Raw genomic sequence first — 20882 nt, 5'->3', positions numbered from 1 at the left:
ACAAAATCCCAACAGCTGGAGAGGGCCAACGTGCTCTGAGCTTTGTAGGAAGACAGTATGGCGGCTGTTTTAAAAAGAGCAGGTAATATTGCAAACGTAGTGGGCAAATAATATGGTGAACTCTTCTGGACAGTGAAAAGAAAGTTGCAGCAAGAAGCACATATAAAAACACGTGCATGTGCATCTCTGACTCAGTTCTGAACCATTTCTTCAGTGCTAGCATTGACATACATATATACATATGTGTATATCTCTATATCTTTCTTTCTGTCTCAGAAGACAACATTCAAGCTAATATTTTTTAGGAACTGGATGCACTGCTCATCTAACATGTCTAAAAGGTGTTTTCTCTCTTGCTCGCCATCAGACTTCAAACGCTGCATTTTAGTTTCATCAGCCTGAAAACCACATTCGCCATGAGAGCTGTTATCATAGTACCTCTATGCTCCTATTTGCTATAATATGATTAGTTGAAGGCAGACGAGCTAAAAGCAAGTTCAAATAAGACACAATTATTTCAGGTAGCCTCAGTATTCTCTATTTCACTTATGTGCATTCATTTCTTTTGTTCATGGAGTTATTTAGTTACCTTTTAATGTACTTTGGCACACTTGGAGTTGTGTGCCATATAAGAGAAAAAAGGTTTTGTGACTGTAATCATGGCAGCCTGACGTCAGTGCCAGAGGCTGAAGGAGATCTAGCTTGCCTTCTTAACTGAAGATGAAATAAATCTAACTAGGTATTTCTCCATGTGTTTAGCTCCCTTCTTCTCTGCAGAGACTGTGGAGGACTGGGGAGTCATATGCTCTCCTAAAGCATGCAGAAAATGTTTATTTGCTCCTTTATAAGGCCTGAACCAAAGCCTACTGGACTCTTTCCAGTCCATTGAATTTTGGTTTGGGTTTTTTTTCTTTTTTCTTTTTTTTAATTAAAGCTGGGAGAATGTTTCTGGCAAATAACGATTTTGTCAAAAAATGTAGTTTTGAAGAAGCAACTTGCAGAATCAAGTCCAACTTGGTAAACAGATTTAGCTGGGAAAGAAATAGAAAACATTCATAAGAACATCACTGATACTTTCCATGTTTTTCTGTGGAAATGATGTATTTGTTCCACGTGTGACATTGTTTAAAAGCTACAGAAGGGGGTCTAGGCTGGTTAGACCCTGCAGAAAAATCTCTTCTTTTTCTTTGGTTTTCCAGACTGGCCACTGAACAGATTTGTCCTATGTGAATTTTTTACTGTTTGCCATCCCATCTTCTCTGTTTGTATCACTTTTCCCTGCTTCTTGCTGCCTGTCTTCATAATTTCCAACGCTCCTCCCCAGCATGGATTCAGCTGAACAGATTCTAAGTTACTAATGTTCAAATTTATTGCAAGCAAAAGATGCCGCCATTGCCTGGCAGCAACATCTTACATTATAGCTTATGCAAAATATAGCAAACACTGGTGGCTTGCCATGCTTTCCCAAATTGATCTCTAAACACACTGTAAAGCAGACTAGAGGTAATATCTGTAACCTGTGTGAGATTTGCCAATGGGCCAAGGTGTTAGTTCCTCTTCACTGTGTAGAGGGAACAGTGAAGAGCCAAAATGGACTAGTCTCTCACCCATAAGAGAGCCTTCAAAGTGTAACCCTTCAACCCTTCAATGCTGCTGCCGGCCAAACCTACAGGGTGGTATCCCACGCCTCTGTCAGGCAGAATTCCCTCTGAACAAAGCAAGTCAAGTCAGCGAGGGTTGCATTTGTCATTGCTGTGTCAGCCTGTCACTGATCCTGGCAGATGTGGGAAGAATATTGCAGCCTGAGACCAGGTTCAGACCCCAAGTTCTTGGTTTTGCAGGACACCCCCTTTCTGAGGTGCCCAGTTCAGACCCCAAGTTCTTGGTTTTGCTGGACACCCCCTTTCTGAGGTGCCCAGTCCAGCCCCCAGATGAGCCTTGCAGGGGGCTCTGTGTGCGTGTGTAGCTTTTGCAGGAGGGAAGGCTTCGCGTGCAGACTGGCATCCTTCTCCCAATCCAGCTGTCACACTCCTGGCAAGATCTGCGGGCGATGCCAGCTTGCTGCTCTGGTGCCGCATGGAAGATGGGAGCACGAGAGCGGCTCCCCATGGGGCGGTTTGGCTTGCGCCGCAAACCAGGAGCAAGCTCTGGAGCTGGCTGCACTGCTGGTTTTGATTGACTGCAGCTGGCTTCTCTTCTGCTTGTTTGCTCTCTAGTAGGTTGCTTCTGGAAAGCCTGTCTGTTTGACCTGTCTGCCTCCTTCCTGACACCGAGCTTCTCCTCAGCTGCCTCATTTCCTCCCTGAGAGCGTAACAGAGGCTGCCTGAAATCTCTCTGCTCGTTGGGCTTCCACGTGATTTTCCATTTATTTAATCTAAGATTAAAACTTAATGCAAGGACTTCCTTTCAGAAAAACAAACAAACAAAAAAAAAAAAAACACCAAACCACAACACAACCTAGGAACAGAGCATTCCGGTCCTTTTATGATGTTGCCTGATTTTCAGCAACTACGCCCAGATAATTGACAGCTACAAATCAGGAACTCAATCAAATGCCCATACCAACCACATACGGGAGTTTCCCTGGGACATTGCTCGCTCTTTCTTTCCTTTTTTTCCTTCCGCACAGCAGGAGTGAATGGCATAATAGTGTATATTGGAAATAAACTCTTGAGCAGTGGAAGGGCCATCATTAGTGCTGACAAAAGCAGCTTTTGAGGCTGAGCCAAGATCAAATAAATGAGAACTGGTAGGAGAAGCTGTCGTGTTTATGAACAGCTTATGAATGTAAGGTTCAAGTTATCACTGGTTTTGAATCAATTAACTTTTGTGATACTCTGGATAGATGGGTCTAAGCTGAAGGTTTTTCCCTTTGATTTAAGCAGAGATACCTTTGTCCCAAATTGTTAATTATTTCTCCTTGGGTGGAGCAAGAGGCTTCCCCCAATTTACTTCCAAGCTGTTTAGCTCCAGTCATCATTGCCCTTTCCCTCCCCTCTTTCACAGCTCCCCTACACCCAGACTTCCCCACTGAAAGCACCTGACAGGCCAACCTCACCCCAGAAGGACAAGGACACACTTATCATCTGAAAACACAAGAAGAAAGAGCCGGGCTGCTCTTTTCAAAGGGGGATTTGTCAACTTATCCCTGCCTCCACATCCAAAATGTGCACTGACCACAAGGACCCTACTTGCACCTTCATCTATGGAAGAATTTAATTAATCTTTCCATATTGGCAGGCGAACAACATTTCCTGAAGAGAAAAATAAATGTTAATTTTCAGAGGTAATTAACAGTCACTGAATGAGACTAAAGGGTTTTCATCAAAATTACCAATCAGCTCAAATTTGAAGAGATTCTCTCCTCCTCATTGCTTCTTCATCTCATTCAGCCAGTCCGTCTGAATTAGTGCCTAATAGAGTCTCAGACATATTCATATCCTGTCAAATTCCCATCCTCCCAAGGAACTGTCCCTTTCAAATGGTAATACAGAGGGCGTATGATGTGCACTCGTTGCTATTTCGGATTTAACAGCTGGCTGCGTTGCACCAAGGGTAGCTGTGGAAACTTAAACAAGGGATGTGTGCGTGCGCGTGTGTGTACACGTGTGTGTAAACGTCTACTCTTTTGCAAATGATACCTTTTATCTTAAATAATACTCTCTTAATAACTCCTTGCAAGCTAATTCTCTTTTTAGACCACCACAGCTGCCAAAGGAGAGAGCTGTACAGCTTTACAGCCACCGAGAGCATGGTCACACTCTGGGACTCAGCTGTGCAGCTCTCTTCTCAAACCAGTGACTGCTCAGCAGATGACTGGGCCATCATCAGTACTGGGGCCCTGGTGGCCCTCGTCAAGACCTAAGGGTTTAAGAAAGGCTCTCTTCAGGCTGTCCTCACCTTGGCCAACTGCAGGACAGCCCCAGGGAGTTACTTGCTATTACACGGTCTCAGATGTTCTCAACGCAGCTCAACACACACGTGTCGGGGTGCCTGGGCAAAGGAACGGACGGTCTTAGGGCTGGTCTCCACCGAGCAGTACAAGGACAAAAAGTAGGAGTCCTCCCAGATCAGTGTATTGCAAAAGGTTCCCTCCTCCTGCTTTGTTAAATATTTTGGGTTGAGTCAAAGACCCATGGTGTTCGCAGGGACATTTCCACTGACTCCAGCTGGATCTGGCCCTGTAATATGGAAATCTCGGGGGACCCCATGGTGAGAACCAACAAGGAGAATTTCTAGTGAAACCTTTCTGTGTGCTGTACCAGGGCACTTCTGGAGACAGCGCTAGATGGGCACAGAGCATGACCTCCGTTAACAATATACACTAAATGAAAGCTAGTAATTCTGGCTAAAGCATATTCAAAATAGGATGCTTGAAGCAAAACTAATGCATTATTCACTGTTTGTTGGGAATACAAGAACATAGAGATAGACATCTGAGCCTTGGGCCCTTTCTGAGATGTACTGACACAGGCTCAGTGGGCTTCTGGCAGTACAGTGACTCTCACTGCCATAGATTTTTTTATTACTAATAGTATTTAAAATCTTGCCCTGTGATCAAATAAAAAACAAAAATCTATGTGCATTCAAATTTGCTTTCTAGTCATATACAGTGATGAGAGATGTTTCTAATGTTGCATTCATTTCCTTGGTGTAAAATACATCCTTCCTTCACCTTTAAATTAAATCAAACAAGTATTTGGCGAAAGTCACAGAGTGCAAAAGTGCAGAAATTGCCAATTTCTCAGTCAGTAGCTGAAAACAATTCTAAACAGAGCACCAGCATGATCAACTCCGACACAACATGCAGACCTTGCTAACGTAATGTTTCTCAAAACTAAAGACTGTTAAAGAAGGAGAAAAATATGTTATTTTATATACTCACAATATATAAAAAAATCTTTGTAATGCACTTCAACAGCCATTATGAGAGCAGCATTGTAGAAAACCAGATTGGGATTCTCCTAATTGCATGTAGACAGCCGGCAATATAGATACCTGCCTCTGAACTAATCACTCTCTGGTCCTTTTGCGGTCAAGAGAGAAACATAGATGCTTGGGGGAGTGATTTATCTCTTCCTAAAGTAGATGTCTATGAAAGGTCAAATGAATTGCATCCTAAAAGTGCCTGTTTCTCTCTGCTGACCATAAAGGTTGAAGAGTGAGTAGCTGAGATGTAAATTAATACACTGTAGATGTGCAAGCCTGTGGGTTGGTGGGGAGGTGGGGGATGCTGAAGTACACCCCTATACCGCAGTGGAAAGGTCTGCAGAATAACGACAGATAACTCCTCCTCCTCTTCCCCAGAGACAGATTTCCAGGTTTTCATCAGATTAAATATTTTTGGTTCAAGGTGTTTTGCTGTACATCAGCTGAAATGGTATTCTATGCTCAGACCTGCCCCACAATATCATATCATAGAATCCTAGAACCTTAGAATCATAGAATACCAGAATGGAAGTGTACAAGGATCATGTAGTCCAACCTTACTTGGCAAAAGCATGGTCTAGACAAGATGGCCCAGCACCCCGTCCAGCCGAATCTTAACAGTGTCCAGTGTTGGGGAATCCACCACCTCCCTGGGGAGATTATTCCAATGGCTGATTGTTCTCATTGTGAAATATGTTCCCCTTGTGTCCAGTTGGAATCTCCCCAGGATTAACTTGCACCCATTACCCCTCATCTTTTCCATCTGATGCCTTATAAAAAGGGAGTCTCCTTCTTCTTTGTAGCCACCCTTTAAGGGTGATAAGGTCTCCTCTAAGCCTTCTTTTCTCAAGGCTGAACAAATCCAGTTCTCTCAGCCTTGCCTCATACGGCAGGCTTCCCTGTCCTTTGGTCATCTTTGTGGCCCTTCTCTGGACCCTCTCCACCCTGTTCACATCTTTTTTACACAGTGGGGACCAAAACTGAACACACTGTTCCAGGTGTGGCCTGGCAAGCACTGAATAGAGGGGGATAATGACTTCATCAGCTCTGCTGGTGATGCCCTTGTTGATGCAACCCAGCATCCTGTTGGCTTGCTTTGCTGCAGCAGCACACTGTTCACTCACAATGAGCTGCTTGTGCACCAGGACCCCCAGGTCCCTTTCCACAAAGCTGCTCCCCAGCTGGGTAGATCTCTGCCTGTGCTGCACTCCTGGATTATGTTTTATGTCAGATGATAGATAAAATTATTTTGCAGGTGCTGCTACAAAGAAGAATCTCACGTAGTTTTGGATCACAGCAGTTTCAGCAAGCAAGGCTGATTTACAGCACTGGTGAAGCCTTCTTGGAGCCAGAAGCAGCTTGACTGGATCCCAGTTACTGTTTTACAGGGTGTGTATTGCCAAAATGTTTTTGAGACCAACTTCTGATCCTAGCTGATCTTTAGGTGTGACTGCAAATTGGCTTCAGCAGCACATCTTTTATGTGGCAAATTCTCTTTCAGATCCCTTGGGGGACTGAGGTGGGACCCACTTTTTCCCTGCTGGAAAACAGATTGAAATGTAAACAGCAACAGAATTATACATATTACTTTTATCCAAAATTCTCACTTCTCATTAGCTTACCTATGGCTCATCCCTTTAAAAACCCACATAGTAATGTACCTGGCTTACCTGTGATACCTTTGCTTTTCTCAATAACTGCTTTCGGGATAATCAGATTATGATATGGTTTCTAATGAACGCTCATACATTTCATTGAAAAGAGAAGCAGTTGTGAGAATGGCATTACCTGAAGTCACTGTGCTTGATTTCAACATCCTTGAGTTTATATTTTTCATGTTTGATGCCAGAAACACTGCCTAAAAAGCCAGCACTTCAAGTTCAGATGACCTCAGAAAAAGGTAATTCTAAATGTAAAAGAAAAGCCAAAATATGTTCATATCCGTTAGCATATGTTTTTATTATAAAGTAATTTTTAAAATATGACTAGATAGAATAATAGAATCATAGAATTGTTTATGTTGGAAAAGACCTTTAAGATCATCGAGTCCAACCGTTAACCTAGCACTGCCAACTCCACCACTAAACCATGTCCCTAAGCACCACCACATCTGCACGTCTTTTAAATACCTCCAGGGATGCTGACTCAACCGCTTCCCTGGGCAGCCTGGTCCAATGATTGACAACCCTTTCGGTGAAGAACTTTTTCCTGATATCCAGTCTAAACCTCCCCTGGCGCAACTTGAGGCCATTTCCTCTTGTCCTATCGCTTGTTACTTGGGAGAAGAGATCAGGCTGACAATCACCGCATCAAAAATCAGTAGCTACTATGGTCACATTACAAGCAACAAAGCTGAGCTTGGTGATTTATGATAATGTCACTAAAACCTCTTGATATATTTAGCAAGTGGTAATGGTAAAGGTTATAATTCCTCTGAGGGACAATAGTGATGAAATAAACCACGAGGGTCAAGTGGATTATGACCTCATGAAAACTGAAATAATGGAGATGGAGCTTTATAAACTTCCTCATAACAGATAATGCCTTAAACAATTTTAAAGCTGCTTAGTACTCAATTCAGACTTGCCACAGGCTTCCTACTGCCTATGTATTATTAGAGGAAAAACTGAAAATTACTTCTGTCACTATGAATCTTGCATCTGCTCAGAACCCCCATTTTATGTGCTGTGCTACGAAAGTGCGCAACAGATAGTGTGTATGCAGCCGTCTGTCAGTTCTCCCCACTCAGCATTTGCAGTGTGGGTGCTTATATAGAATTTGTGATTCAGATTCAAAGCTTGCAATGCATCATAGATTGTTATACTAATATTCACACCTGGCAGCATTAATTTTGCTACTGTATAGTGTTGTCAGAGGATCAAAGTGTTTCTACGAGATCAAGTAATAGGGCAAGAGGAATGATACTGCTGACTGTTTTACATGCTTCGCAAAAGGGAAGAGTAATAGCCATTGGTATGCTTATCAGCACAGGCAATACATGAAGATAATGCAATTCCTTTCTATATATCTATATTTCTATCCTTTCCTTAGCCCCCCAACTTTAGAACAAAGCTTATACGGGAGTTCAGAAGTGCCACATGCCTGCATTTGCGTTGAGATTCATGTGGAGGTGGACAGGAATATAGTGACTATCCTGATCTACCTGAATACGTTTTCCTGCACAAACACTGTGAAAACAATAAATGGGATCAGTCCCACAAAGAATTACTTCCATGAGTCACTGAGGTCACTTACGCACATAGCTTGGACTCCTTTGTTTGCGTTCTTGCTGTAGTTTGCCTCCTGCGTGTCAGCCCACCTCACCAGAGCAAGTTTTTCTCCCAGCATTGTATCAAGATAAAAGCTACTGAACATGCAAATTCAGGAGAAACCGCATGGATAAAGCAGCCATGCTGAGGCACACCTGCACGGCTTTATAAACTAATGCATAGAAACCATTCCTCTGTGAAAAACACAGAGAAGTGTTTAAGGCTGTGCTTTCTCAACTTCAAAGACATGGAGGAAGAGGCGGAGACAAGACGACGACATAGTGCTTACCCACTTGCCTAACAGCACTGACGATGGCAGGCCTGGGAGAGCATCAGTCTGAGATGTGAACGGGGCAATCAGCTGCCATTGACAGAGGGATTTTTGATTGATTTTAAATTAAGGTCACTGTCCCCAGGCCACAGCTAGATTTGATTATTTCTGTCACATTTTAGAAGGGTGAGAGAAACTTGTTTGCAACCAGTGACTCTCTCTCTCAGTGACTCAATGCATAGTGATGGTTTTTACAGTGGCCTTTGACGCTTCCAACTTCCACGATGTGCCAAGCATTGGTACAGCATCGCCACTCTCCCCCTGAAACGAGCAGACATCTTCTTCAAGAACTGAATTTTGAATAACAGGTTTAGACTCTTAAGAGCTTATGTCATCCTCTCCACTCCTTCCCAAGAGCATAAAACAACAGGCTCATGATTTCATACCTGTGCATATTCCATTCCACACGTGATGTCACATAGTCCACACAGACCTTAATGAATACGTTTGACGACATCCTTTCAAGTTCTTGACGGAAAGGTGGTAATGTAATCCAAGCACTTGTGTGACACCTGACAGTCCTGAAACACTAGCTGCTCCATTCTTTCGAACCTTTTCCCACTCTTAAATACATTTCTTTAAAGACAGTTTTGCCATTGTACATTTGAGCGACTACATCCTCCTCACGTTCCTGACCACTTGGTTGCCAGCGTTCCCAGCTGCCTCTCTGCCTGCTTACAAGACTCCTCCACCTCACTGTCCTGATACCTTCCAGAAAGCCACTCATCCCTTTTAGTACTCAATTCTACACAATACGGGCGTTAGGAAAGCTGTGGGCAGCACAAAATTAACCCAGATGTGACATTAAATCTGAGAGGTGTGTTCACTGCTGGCAGGTAAATGGTGGCTATCAATGGACACCGAGGGGAGCGGGTAAGCACAGAGCAAGCCCACCCGGGAACCATTTGTGGTGGAGGGGCTTTTCTGCACCAGCTGTGAGTTGACTGCCCTACACGGATTCCTCTTCTGTAAGTTTATCCATCCCCTCCTCAAAAAAACATCAACTGCCTGCTGTCAGATATGGAAATGGCAAGGGGCTCCGCAGTTGTGTTTGTGTGAAGAATCACCTCCTTATGGTCAGGCAAACCAAACGCCTGCTACCTTCATTTAATGACCTCTGCTGCTTCTGCTGGACGTGACAGCTGGCAGTCCCTGCTCCGTCTCTCTGTGCCGCTCAGGAGTTGAGGAATCTCTGTCACATCTCCTCTCAGGTGCCTCTTGCCAGCCTGCATGTACCTAATTGGAAAGCCATTTCAAACCATGGATCATCACTGCTCACCTCCTCCGAACCTTTTCCAGCTCTACCATGCCCTTTTTGAGATGGTGGGACCAGAGCTCCAGCAGTATTCTGGATGCAGGTGCATCACGGATTTACAGACCGGTGTAAAATCTGTTTTCTTCTCCATTTCTCTCCTAACAAGTCCTGAATTCAACTCACTCTCTTTGGCTGACATTTTCCCAGCCGTGCTTGTCTCTGGGCTTTCAACCTGGGGAAAGTCACGGCCAAAATCTTTCCATGCTGATGGGCAAGAAAGAAATGACCAACTGCAACTGCACAGTTGTGCTGTTTGGGAAAAAAACCCCAACCACATTGGAATAACAGTAGTGGATGTTAAATCCCGAGATGCTACAAAATTCGCTCTCAGGCAGCTTGACCTAAATTCCTATGGGGGATGAGGAAGCCACATATTTGGAGCATTTGAAAGAAAACTAGACAAATGCCTATAAATTATGCTATGGGGGACATTCCTACTCTCTTTCGGAAGACGGATTAGGCAGATGACCTACTAAGTATTTTTTTTTTCTTCTTTCACTAATTCCTACGATGTCATGAGTGCGTGTGCTTTACCCTTTCTTAAATCATAATCTGTTTGATCCAGCACCAGTCAAAGGTTTTGAAACGCCCATTAAACCGCAAGAGGAAATCTCGAGCGGTTTGCTAATATCAACAGAAATCCAGATGGAATTACAATCATCTTTTATGTACGTTCGAGGGCATATTATGTAATACTAGCCACGGATTTAGTTTAATGCGCCGCACCTTCCAATAAACCGCTGGCGACGCTAATAGCAATTCGAAACCTACGAAAAACTCTTTTGCCCTCCACAAAAAAAAAAAACATTTTAAAGCCCAGAGTCCACGGTCAAGGGGCTTGGGATATTCAGAGGGATATTCCCTACCCCAAGAATCTCTTTCCCCCCCCCCCCGCTTTTCCTCCGCGCCCTCACGGAGCCTCCGGCTCCGTGAGGGCGCGGAGGAAAAGCGGGGGGGCGGAGCCAGCGGTGATGGGCGTGGCCAAAGCTGGGACAGCCCCGCCCCCCGCCTCTCGCCCCGCCCCGCCCCGCCCGGTGCGGGGGGGAGCGGGACGCGGTACCGGGCAGGGCAGGGCGGTGCGTCCCCGGCGGCGGCGGCCGGGGTTGACAGAGTCGGGCGGCGGCTTTTGGTGCCACGGCTCCCCCCCCCCCGCCCCCATGGAGCCCAGTTAGGGGCTGCCGCACCCTCCACCGGAGGTAGGTGCCGCGGGGCGGCTGCGCGCCGACAACCCCGAGCGGGCGGAGCGGTGACAGGTTGGCCGGGGCGGCGGCGTTTTGCGGGAATCCTTCCACACACACCCCCCCCTCCTCCCAACCCCTCTTCCCACCCGCGGCCGGGCTCTGCGGTACCGTAGGGAGGGCGGCGGCGGTTCCGCGGTCCCCGCTTCGGCCCGTGACTATTGTTTCTGGTGGCGCCGAACGGGCGCAGCGAGACCCCGGCGGCGACGGCGGCTTTGTGCGGGTTGTCCCGGCAGTGGGGCTGCGGCGGTGGGGGGGCGCGAAGGACCGAGGCGGGGAGAGGGACGGGGAGAGACCGTGACCGCACGGGCAGAGCCATCCCCCCCCCCCCCCCTCCTTCCTTCTCCTCCTCCTCCTGCCTGCGCAACTTCTCCAAAATCACGCCCGTGGGTACGCGGGGAGGAGCGGCGCGTGCGGCGGCGAGGCAACTTCCCCCCCCCCCCCCCCCGCCCCACTCCCACCCCCGCCCCACGGCTCGTGGGTCCTGCCCCACGGGAAACAAAACGCGGCGGGTGACAGCGGTTTTAAGCGCCCGGGTCCGCTTTCTGGAAGAAGGAGATTAAAAATGTAGGGTGTGTTTCAAGATGGGCGGTAATGGGATGATTTGGGGTCCCTCTCGTAGCCGGGCACAGGCGAGGGGGAGGAGGAGGAGGAGGAGGAGGAGGAGGAAGATTTACCCTCCCGAAGTTGGGGCAGAAATTCCTCCCGCTGTCGCCCGGCTTCTCGGTAAAGGCTGTCAGGAGGGTGAACTGTCACCTGCATCCCCCTTTAATGGCTTTTTCTGGATGAGGCTGTCGCCGGGCGTGGGTCATCTGCGCCGGCGTCGCCGCGCTTCGGGCGTGCGTGGCGGTGGGTGCCGCCGTGAGGGGTCGTGTCGTGCTCCAGAAGTTCTGCATCCCTCAGGGGAGATGCTGCAGGGTGCGAGCGCCCTGTGCAGCACTTGCAGCGCAGTTATTCGCCTTGCCTCCTTCCCCCCCCCCCCACCCCCCCCCGCCTTTTTAAAGAGATTGGTTTGGCTTTGATTTAGTCAGCGTTGTTGTTGTTAGTTTTCTCGCATGCCGTTCTCCAGCAGAAGTCTTTTTTTCAAAATAATGCTTAAAACGCAGGTTTCAAAATGCATATATTTTCTAATGGGGATGTATTGTTAAAGAGGAAAGAGTGCCCGATTGCCCAGTAATTCTTCAGGTATTTTCCGTTTAAACTTGATGGGGAAATACTGTATTTTTTCCAAGTAATCTCTCATGTCGTTTATCACTAGCAAATTGGCGTAACGTTTCAAGTGAAATTTTCCTCACAAATATGCTACTGATAGGAATATTTCAGGCATAGCAGTAGTATAGGATGAAAAATTGGCACACTTCCTTTTTTTTTAAAAAAAAATATGTAAATTTGAAAAAGCCTTTCCCTCCTTTTCATGACTCTGAGAGTGGCCCTGATTAATCAGATGTACCTACAGCGAGGACTTAGTCCAGAGCTGTTTTCCTGCCCAGCTCTGCTAGTGCAGCCTGTTCAATTAATGCACCCTCAGTATTTTGTCCTTGGCGTCTCTGATGAATTTTGTAGCGTTTCTGTGAGAAGCTCCAATGGGACTCTCACGGGAACGCTGAAATCTCTTTTACCTTGAGAGGTGACCGAAGCCAAATTTGAAGAGGGGATAACCACTCAAATTAACTGGAGAGTGATGCTGAGTTTCCATGTGTACGTTAAATTCTGGAGGCGCTCCAGTAGCCAGAGCTATCCGGGTCAGACCGGGAATCACCCCGGTGATGGGTTTTGCAGGGTCCTCATTGCTTCTTACCAAACCCGCAAGTGATAAGCTTTTGCGACGCGTGTGTATCGCATTGCAAGCGCGGGCTCGAGGACGGAGCCAGTCATGTAGCGGGCATGACGTGTGCGATGAGCAGGTCTCGCCGAACACGCTACAACTTCGGGAAGCTGGCGTTTGCTGTGCAGAGCCTGCAGCGGTGTGAATTACAGGGAAAAAATGCATTTGCATGTAACAAAGGCGGCTGGCTCATCTCCTGCGTGAGGAACTCATTTTTTAGAAAATCTGGCTCCCGTTTCTGCCTCTGCCACAAATTGCCAGTGTAGCTTTGGACAAATCAGTTAATGTTTCCCTGCCTCCCCTCTCTTCATCTTTGCCCGTGACCCGCCAAGGGCTTGCCTATAGCGGGCTGTCGGTTCAGACCCTAACTCAAACCCTTTACCTTCCCCAGCTGCCTTGCACACGGCAGTCTGAACCCCGGGGTAGGTGGTACCTAGCTGCTCCGAGGGGATACAGCCTGACATTCAAATGTTGCTGCTGGAGCCAGTAATACAGACGTAGCAGCCTCACAACGATTCATCAATCTCTAATCCTATGCCTCTTCTAATCCAGTCATTCTCTGCTGCTAATCAAATCGCCCGGCATCGCTCGAGCGGTGTTTGGCTGCATGCTCGCCGTCGTGTCGGCCAGCCTACGTCAAGGCAGGGAAGCGGTGGCAGCGAAGACGGGCTGAGTATCACCAGCTCTTCAGGACAGAGACCGTCTGTCACTTGAGGTTTGTAAAATCCGTGGCACACGAGAGGCCCGGTGTGATTCAGAAATCCAAATCATAGCTAGAGGGTAAATTGCAACAACATCACAGAAAAATGGCCAGAAAATGGCACCTCGGGCGTTCCTGCGCAGCCAGCTGTGTGCGCGTCAGGAGGGAACGGAGGTGGAAGGGTGCAGCTCCCTCGGCGTAACAACAGCATTCTTATTTTAGCATGGAAGACAGCCAAAGATAAGGAGTGGTTGTCATCCGGCTGGTTGGAGAATTAAAAAAAAAAAAAAAAAAAGAAAAGCTATGTGGAAATAGAAATATTTTTATGTAGATACTAAAGGAAAAAAAAAAAAAAGCAGATAACCTTGCAAGTGATGGACTAGCCACATAAAGCTGGCAGTACAAGATTTCTCCCATAAAATCCAGAATGATCCTAATTAAGCCCAGACCCTGTTAAATGACACATGGCTTTATTTATTTCGGATGTTTCTAGGTCCTAGAGATGGGGCCAAATGTGAAGAGTTTGATGTGGCAGATAGTTTAACCCCGATTACTTCTACATAAATCACGTGATTGTTACAGGAGCTGAGTATATCTGATGGGTGTCCCAGAGCTACTGATAAAATATATATATATATATATATTTAAAAAAAAAAAAAATCCCCTGAAAAATCTCTGGCAGTGCAGGTGAGGGTCTGGGGGAGAGGGGTGGCCATCCTCTCCGCAGGCAGGAGGATGGGGATGCGGGAGCTGTTGCGGCGCAGCGTGTCCGACGGTCTGTATGGGCAGGCAGCTGAAATGGTGGCTTTGTAGAGCAGGCAGCCGGAGAAAGGGAAGCAAAATGGGAGCTGACAAATATTCTCGTTATGAAACTGGGATGGATGGATGAATGATTTATGGGGGTACTTGCCTTTTTTTTCTTTTTTATTTTATTTTGAGCGGAAGGAGTTGGTTGGCGATGTGTGGTGCTAGCCATGAATGGCTTTGTTTTGAGATCAGGCTCTGCTGGGTCACGCCTCCAGAAATGGCATCTACAGAATAACAATACAGTAAAACACTTTTCAGCATTGCTTGGGTTTCATAAACTGTCTTCAGGAAGAAAAAGTTTTCCTTATTTTTTGTTCAAAGCCCTAGGCCTAAATTCTCCCAGCGGACTGTAGATTTCAAAAAGGTGGTGGCCGTATGAGAGGTCCTAGGCTGCGGAGGATCACCATTAACCTGTCTCGGTTCTCCTCGGGAATTTCCATTCCTGGGTTTGCAATATTGCCTGTCCTTCCCAGGGCACCGAGCAACTCTGCAAACAGGCCACTCTGTGGAGGAGCTGCTCTGCCAGGCGATTTAATATTGCTCGTTAGTTCTGGCTTTCCCCTTTTTGTTTTTCCCCCCGAACAGGACTGTCCATGCTATCCTTTAACGTGCAGAGCAGCGCTGTAACGGGGGACGACAATGGTGTGACGACGGTTACAGGGTTGCGTCTGTGGGATTTTGGCAGTCCCATGGGTGGCCGGGTGTCCTGGGGGACCCCTGCGGCAGCTGCTGCTCCACGCCAAGTGCTGGCTTTGGGTGCGAGTGACTGGAGCCCTCTGAGCTGGACCTGTTTGCAGTACCCTTTTAGTTTTGCTAGCTAATAGGGTATGCACTCGTTTGGAAATGCTTCTCTGAGGCATCGGATGTGAGGCTAAATGTTCTCAAGAATTAACCAAAGAGCCTGGGACAGATCTCCTGTCCCCTTCACCCTCCTCAGAAAAAAGTGTCCTTCAGCTTGGTGGCTTCCAGGTCCCTGTATTGCTGGTACCACCCTTACAGTGGCTAGAGAGCAGCCACTATAGCAGAAGGAAGGCGGCTGCTGTTGGCTTGAAGGGCAAGCTGGGCTTGGGTTTCGGTTCCCCCCCACCTCCTCCGTGGCAGGCACAAAGATCTCAGAACAAGCCCCAGGCCTGACCACATCCATAAATGTCTTATTACCTTGTTGTCTTTGAGCCAGTGATTGGGGGTGAGCTCTGATGGGCAAGAGAGGTGAAGGAAGTTTGTCATGATACCTCACTGAGCTTTGGTGGGGCCACTGAGGGGAGGTGCCCCCCTGAACATCCTAGGCTGTAGCTCCAAATTCAGTTGGTCAGGCCAGAAGACCAGTCCCTCCTCCAACATCTATATGTGCTTCTACCATTTAATTATCTCTCTGCTGCTGTGGCATGGAAACAAAGAGGTGGGAGAAGTGAGATGGCCACCAGGAGGGCCTAGAGGACAATGGCTCTCACCTGCCCCAGCAGATGGCATGCTCCTCATGGCAAAGCCAGGTTATTTGGAGGAGTGCAGGTCTTGCATTCCAGCAAAAAATAATTCGTTAATGGCCAGAGAATAATCACTTTACTCCGAAAAGCCTCTCCAGCTGCATTGCACCAACTGTTCTTTTTCAGCTTCTGAATCCTTAATGACAGTAGCAGCTAATTTCTCTTTCTGTGTTTTTCTAGCTGCAATGTCCTATTTTCTCTGAGTTTATTGAGAAAATAATAGAAGTCATTACATAGCGACTTGTCACCTTTCAGAGAAGAAAACTTCTCCCTGGTTGAATGGCCAAGTTAGTTACTTGGTGGCTGAGTCAGACAATAGCGACTTTTTGTAGCTCATCAGTTATTCATCTGTGCTTAGTGAATCAACTAATTAGCTAGAGGAGTGTTACTTAACTTATAGTCCATGAGTATCAGAAGATGGTGAATAAACCAGTCGCAAGCAGTATAACAATAGCACATATGCATTCTGTTGCATGCAAGCAAAAACCCCAAAATATAGGGTCAGGCAAAGTGAGAAATGTGTATTCATTGTGGTTTTTTGGTTTGTTGTTTTTTTTTTTTTTTTTAATTTGGCTGTCTTTAAAAGCTTTTGTGACAATACTGCACAAAATGCTCCTTGGTTTAAAAAAATAATAAGATGGTCTTTTGGGTAAAGAAAAGATATTGAGGAGCATTGAACAAGATGATGCAGAAGGGCAGTAAGAATGAAAGGCATGGAAAACTAAGTAAAATGTGACATATTTTTGTGTGTGTATGATACGCATCTTTCTGGCTGTTGGTGATGGATCGCTTGCCGTAGAGCTGGATCTACGCAAGGCCACTGCAAAGCAAACAGGAAGGGCAACGCATTGTTTTTTAATCAGGATTTTCCTAAGCGAGCAGTCAGGTATCACTGTTTGAATTATAGGTGCCTCCATCTCTGGCCTTGGTGATGGGGCTGGAGATCAGGAGGCAGCTCTTGGCCAGGAGGTCCACCCCACAGCAAGGTGGGGGAAGAGGACTGCTCACCTGGCTGAACCTTGCTCTCCAGACTATGGGATGCTGAGAGGATGCCAGAAGGAAGTGGGAATGTATGTACAGATATATGTTACTGTACTTTTTTTCTCCCCGAAAGCATTGTGTACTTCCCAGGGAAGAAAATGAGAAGGATCATTCCTTGTTTGGAAGAATTTTGACTGTGTTACTGTCTTGGGCAGCTGTCTTTGGGGTCCTCAGAGACAGTTATTGCAGGTGCCAAGCCCATTGGACCTGCTATATAAGATGTTTGGCCTTGGGGGAGAGTTTTTAACAAACACCATGGGAGAGCAGTTGGGTCAGAGGGCTTTGCCCAGAAGATCAGTGGAAGCCTGGGTCTGCAGCCCTGGAGGGTCTCCTGGTGTGACCACAAAGAGTCCCTTTGGCACAGGATACCCTCTGCCAGAGATAGCATGTAGCGTGTAGATATAAATAGATATATACGCGCACAGGCAGCGCACACGTACTTGCACAAGCATATCCCAGAAGAAGGAACACACAGAAGAGCCTTGCTGTTGTAGCCATGACGTGCTGTTTGTTCAGCTGGGGGCTGGATGGTGTTACCTCTTGCTGTTTTGCTACAGGAGGACCCGTGCATGGTTAGGGTGGATTCAAAAGGCTTCCATGATGGAAGAAACTGGGCTCTGCGTTACAGCTCTTCTGAGTTGTGCATGCAGGATACGTGAAAGGACGTTGTTGTTGTTGTTCTCTCATGGGTCTGGCGGTGCTGAACGTTGTATCTCACGTCTCCCCCCACCCTTTTACCTTGTACAGTGTGCAGAAGACTGCTTGGCCAAGCTCCAGTTGTGCTGGAACTGAAGTAATGTTGGTAGGTGGAAGAAAGCAGTTGCAAGGAGTTATCTTTCCCCACTCATCGGGGGAATGCATCTGCCTTTGGTTTGGGTTTGCCATTTAGGTCCTTGGGTGATTTTGGTTTTTTTTTTTTCTGGGGGAATGCTCAGGTACCTGCTGTAGGTCCTCCCCATATGCGTTCAGCCATGAAACCCTCACTTGTCTTTTAGGATACATTCTGGCTGTCACCATAGCTTTCTGTCTTCCAAAGGGGGTTATTAAATTGATGGGGCTAGCCCTGAATGCTATCAGGTGCCACAGAGAAGAAAGTGGAAGCAGCGTATAGCTGCGTGCCGGGGATCCCCACCTTCACAGCATGCAACTGCAGAGCTGTGCAGTGACCGTCCTGGAGGGACCTAGTACAGCCTCCCACCTGAAACGGTTAAGTCAAAGGAAGAGATGGATGCCATTGATCACAAACAGGCTCCAGACATCTTAGGTTTGCTATGGTTACTGGAGAGGCTGGTCAATACTCTCGCTTCGTATTTGCTTTCTAGTGGAACTGAAGAGCTCTTTCCTTTGAAGCATAAAGGCCCAAATATTTTGGAACCTGGTGCTTCTGAAACTGCTTTTCTTGAGAAGGGGTGCCACTGCATTTCCAAGGAGCTGAGGTTCTCAAGCTAGCAGCTTCTTATTTTTGAAAAGGAAGGAGGTGTTTTTATTAGAGTTTCCTGTTTTGAACTCTGGTTAAAGGGTATGAAGTGGTCAGAGGTGGGAGAGTTATCATTTAGGTCAGGGTTGTCTCTTTGTGTTTTCATGTTTGTATACATAGCACACATATATATCTGAATTATTTTCATATTTATATTTTGCTTTGTGCAATTTTTTCCAGTTTTATCTAAGGCTGCTACTTTAAGGAAGACTAAATAAGGTTTCCTGTCAGGAATGGTTTAGATATAGCTGGTCCTGCCTGGGGCAGAGGGATGGGTTAGGCAACTTCTCAAGGTCCTTTTCAGGACCTTTTCTGTGGTTCTAGGCAGCTACCCAGCAAAAGAAATTCATAGTAGGTTGTGTTGGCTATGCTGATAGGGTTTTGCTGTAGAATTTAACGTGGATATTTGTTTGAAAAGGAAATAATAGCCTAATGTAGAGCATAGTTACTGCTGCTGCATTGGACAAACATTTCTTAAAATTAGAGGAAAACAACTGATGTTACATTTTTAGACTAGCATCGTGATATGGCTCTGATTAATTTTTCCAGGAGCTTTGTGTTTTTTATATGTGCTTAAGTGTATTAACATTTTAAAAGGTCAAAGGTAAGCTTTAGAATGGATGCCAAATTAAGATGGATGGGAGGAAAATGACATTTACTTCTTGTTACTGCACATTGTTTGAATTTGACCAAAGGCAAAAACAAAACAAAGAACAACCCTCCCCCCCCGCCAGACACACACGCACGCATATGTGCATGCGTGGACAGACAGACATGCTCCCACCACCTGCCTTCCTTGCACACCTGGTCCAGGAAAACCTTATTCATCTAGGTAAATCATCATCCTAACAAAATCAGTAGTCCAATGCCTTCATTTCCAGACAGCTCAAGTATCCCTTGCAAAGTATCTCATTTAACTGATGTAAGTGGACTCCGTAAATAAAAGTCGCTAAAATGTTTATATTAGGAAAACACGGGTAATGGGAACCATAACCACGTTATCATTTCCTGCCCTTGCTGGGCTTGAGATGATGATTTCATCAGGGAAGGGACTGTACCCTCATCCCTATTCATGTGGTTCCTGGCACACCGAGTCCTTCTGAAAACAGAAAATAAAATACAGTGGGAACGATGCCTTTGCTTCCAGTGAGAAGGGTGGCCAGTCCCAGCTGAAAGCAAGGCTTTAGAGGACCCACTCAGCGTACAACAACTTTGGTTTCGGAGAAAGCAGCATAGCTCGAGGGAAGGACTGAATCTGATTTATGTCCATCATTTCCACTCTTGCCCTGAAATGATGATGAGGAGCTGGGCCAGCGATGCGCCCCATGCCTCGGGAATCGCAGTCTCTCTCTCCTTCAGGGGGCCCAGCCTGGTTTTGTGGATGTTGTTTCATCAGGCAGATTCGCTCCCATTGCTTCATGACACTTACTAATCCAAGGTTTAATAAAAAAGAAAAAAAAAACCTAAAATGTCTTCAAATCCTTCTTCCCGCTGGTGACTGGCGGTTCATCAGTGAGGATTCGGGCTGCCTCCTGCATCAGCCTCTGGCTGCCTCAGAGCCATGCTGTACCACGAGGGACATCCCGACCTCGTGCAAACCACAGAGGCTGTGCCATCCTGGGAAGAGCTGCACCGTGCCAGGGTCACTTCTGACTTTAGGTTGTTGGTGGTTTTTTGATAAATAACTGTAAATTGTTACAGCTGTGGAAGATTCAAGGTGGTCGCTTCATCCAGACCTGGGTGCTTGGTGTGTGGGTATCCGGTTCCCCAGGCCCGCAGTTTCAGCCTCCTCCTTGAGGTGTCCGTGCACCTCCCTCCCATTCTGCGTGAAACCCCGCTGAAGTGTCCCTGACGCACTGGGAAAGGAAGACGTTTTGGTGCAGACAGCTGAACCCTGGCACACAGGCAGCACTGCCTCGGAGAGAGGAGCGTACATCTTGCGGTCCCTGGGGTCCTGTTTCCCCTGAGGCTTCGCTAACCCTTTCCTTCTGCAGCCTAATTGCTGTGGATTTAGTCCTTTTATCCTTGTTGGCTTTTGGCTTTTTAATTTTTTCAGTAACTTTCCTGAGATCAGAACCATCTCTTCCCAAAACCAGGGGCCAAATACCAACCCTCATTAGCTGCCGGTTCAAAACGGTGTGGGTGTAAGCGGGGTGCAACTTTGGCCCAGTGTCAATGAGGCTATTTAGATGTCTAAGGTGTGGCTGGGCCATCGGTGTCTAAGAAAAAGAAATGCTGCCGTTCCCGTAGCCGTCCCTACCCGGCAGGGAGAGCGGGGATATCCCCCTTGGGCTCCCTAAGCCGGAGAGCTGCCCAGAGCGGAGCATGACGGTGGGGAAGCCAAGGGCCAGCAGTGGCTTCCTCGAGGGAGAAAGCTGCAGTGCTCAACCCCTGCCCACCCAAAGGCCCGCCATGTGTCCGAGGTTGGGGTAAGGGAGGGTCAAATCCTTTTCTCCCTCCCCCCCA

At 46.9% G+C, this 20882-nt stretch overlaps 1 protein-coding gene and 1 long non-coding RNA gene across 4 annotated transcripts in view; one reads left to right on the top strand and one right to left on the bottom strand.

Annotated features, from left to right (window-relative positions):
* Nucleotides 1–2482: 2482 nt before the first annotated feature.
* On the bottom strand, nucleotides 2483–10604 carry LOC142605159 (uncharacterized). Of its 2 annotated transcripts, XR_012838894.1 has the most exons (4): nucleotides 8916–10604; nucleotides 8185–8790; nucleotides 6718–6835; nucleotides 2483–6469 (listed from the first exon to the last, which is right to left on the bottom strand). It is a non-coding gene; the product is annotated as an uncharacterized LOC142605159 (long non-coding RNA). The 2 variants fall into 2 exon arrangements; XR_012838893.1 differs by having other exon boundaries at nucleotides 8185–10604.
* Nucleotides 10605–10854: 250 nt separating this feature from the next.
* Nucleotides 10855–20882, top strand: part of RAI2 (retinoic acid induced 2) — a 46101-nt gene continuing 36073 nt past the window's right edge. The window contains exon 1 of one of the 2 annotated variants that reach the window (XM_075775571.1): nucleotides 10855–11040. The gene's annotated coding sequence lies outside the window, so the exon portion shown is untranslated. Of the gene's footprint in view, nucleotides 11041–11076; nucleotides 11098–20882 lie in introns of those variants that run through there. The other variant, XM_075775577.1, reaches the window with a different exon arrangement.

Source organism: Balearica regulorum, chromosome 1 (genome assembly GCF_011004875.1).
Source record: "Balearica regulorum gibbericeps isolate bBalReg1 chromosome 1, bBalReg1.pri, whole genome shotgun sequence".
Lineage (NCBI taxonomy): Eukaryota > Metazoa > Chordata > Aves > Gruiformes > Gruidae > Balearica > Balearica regulorum.
The sequence above is the reverse complement of the archived record's forward strand: the minus strand, read 5'-3'. Positions and strand labels throughout refer to the sequence as shown.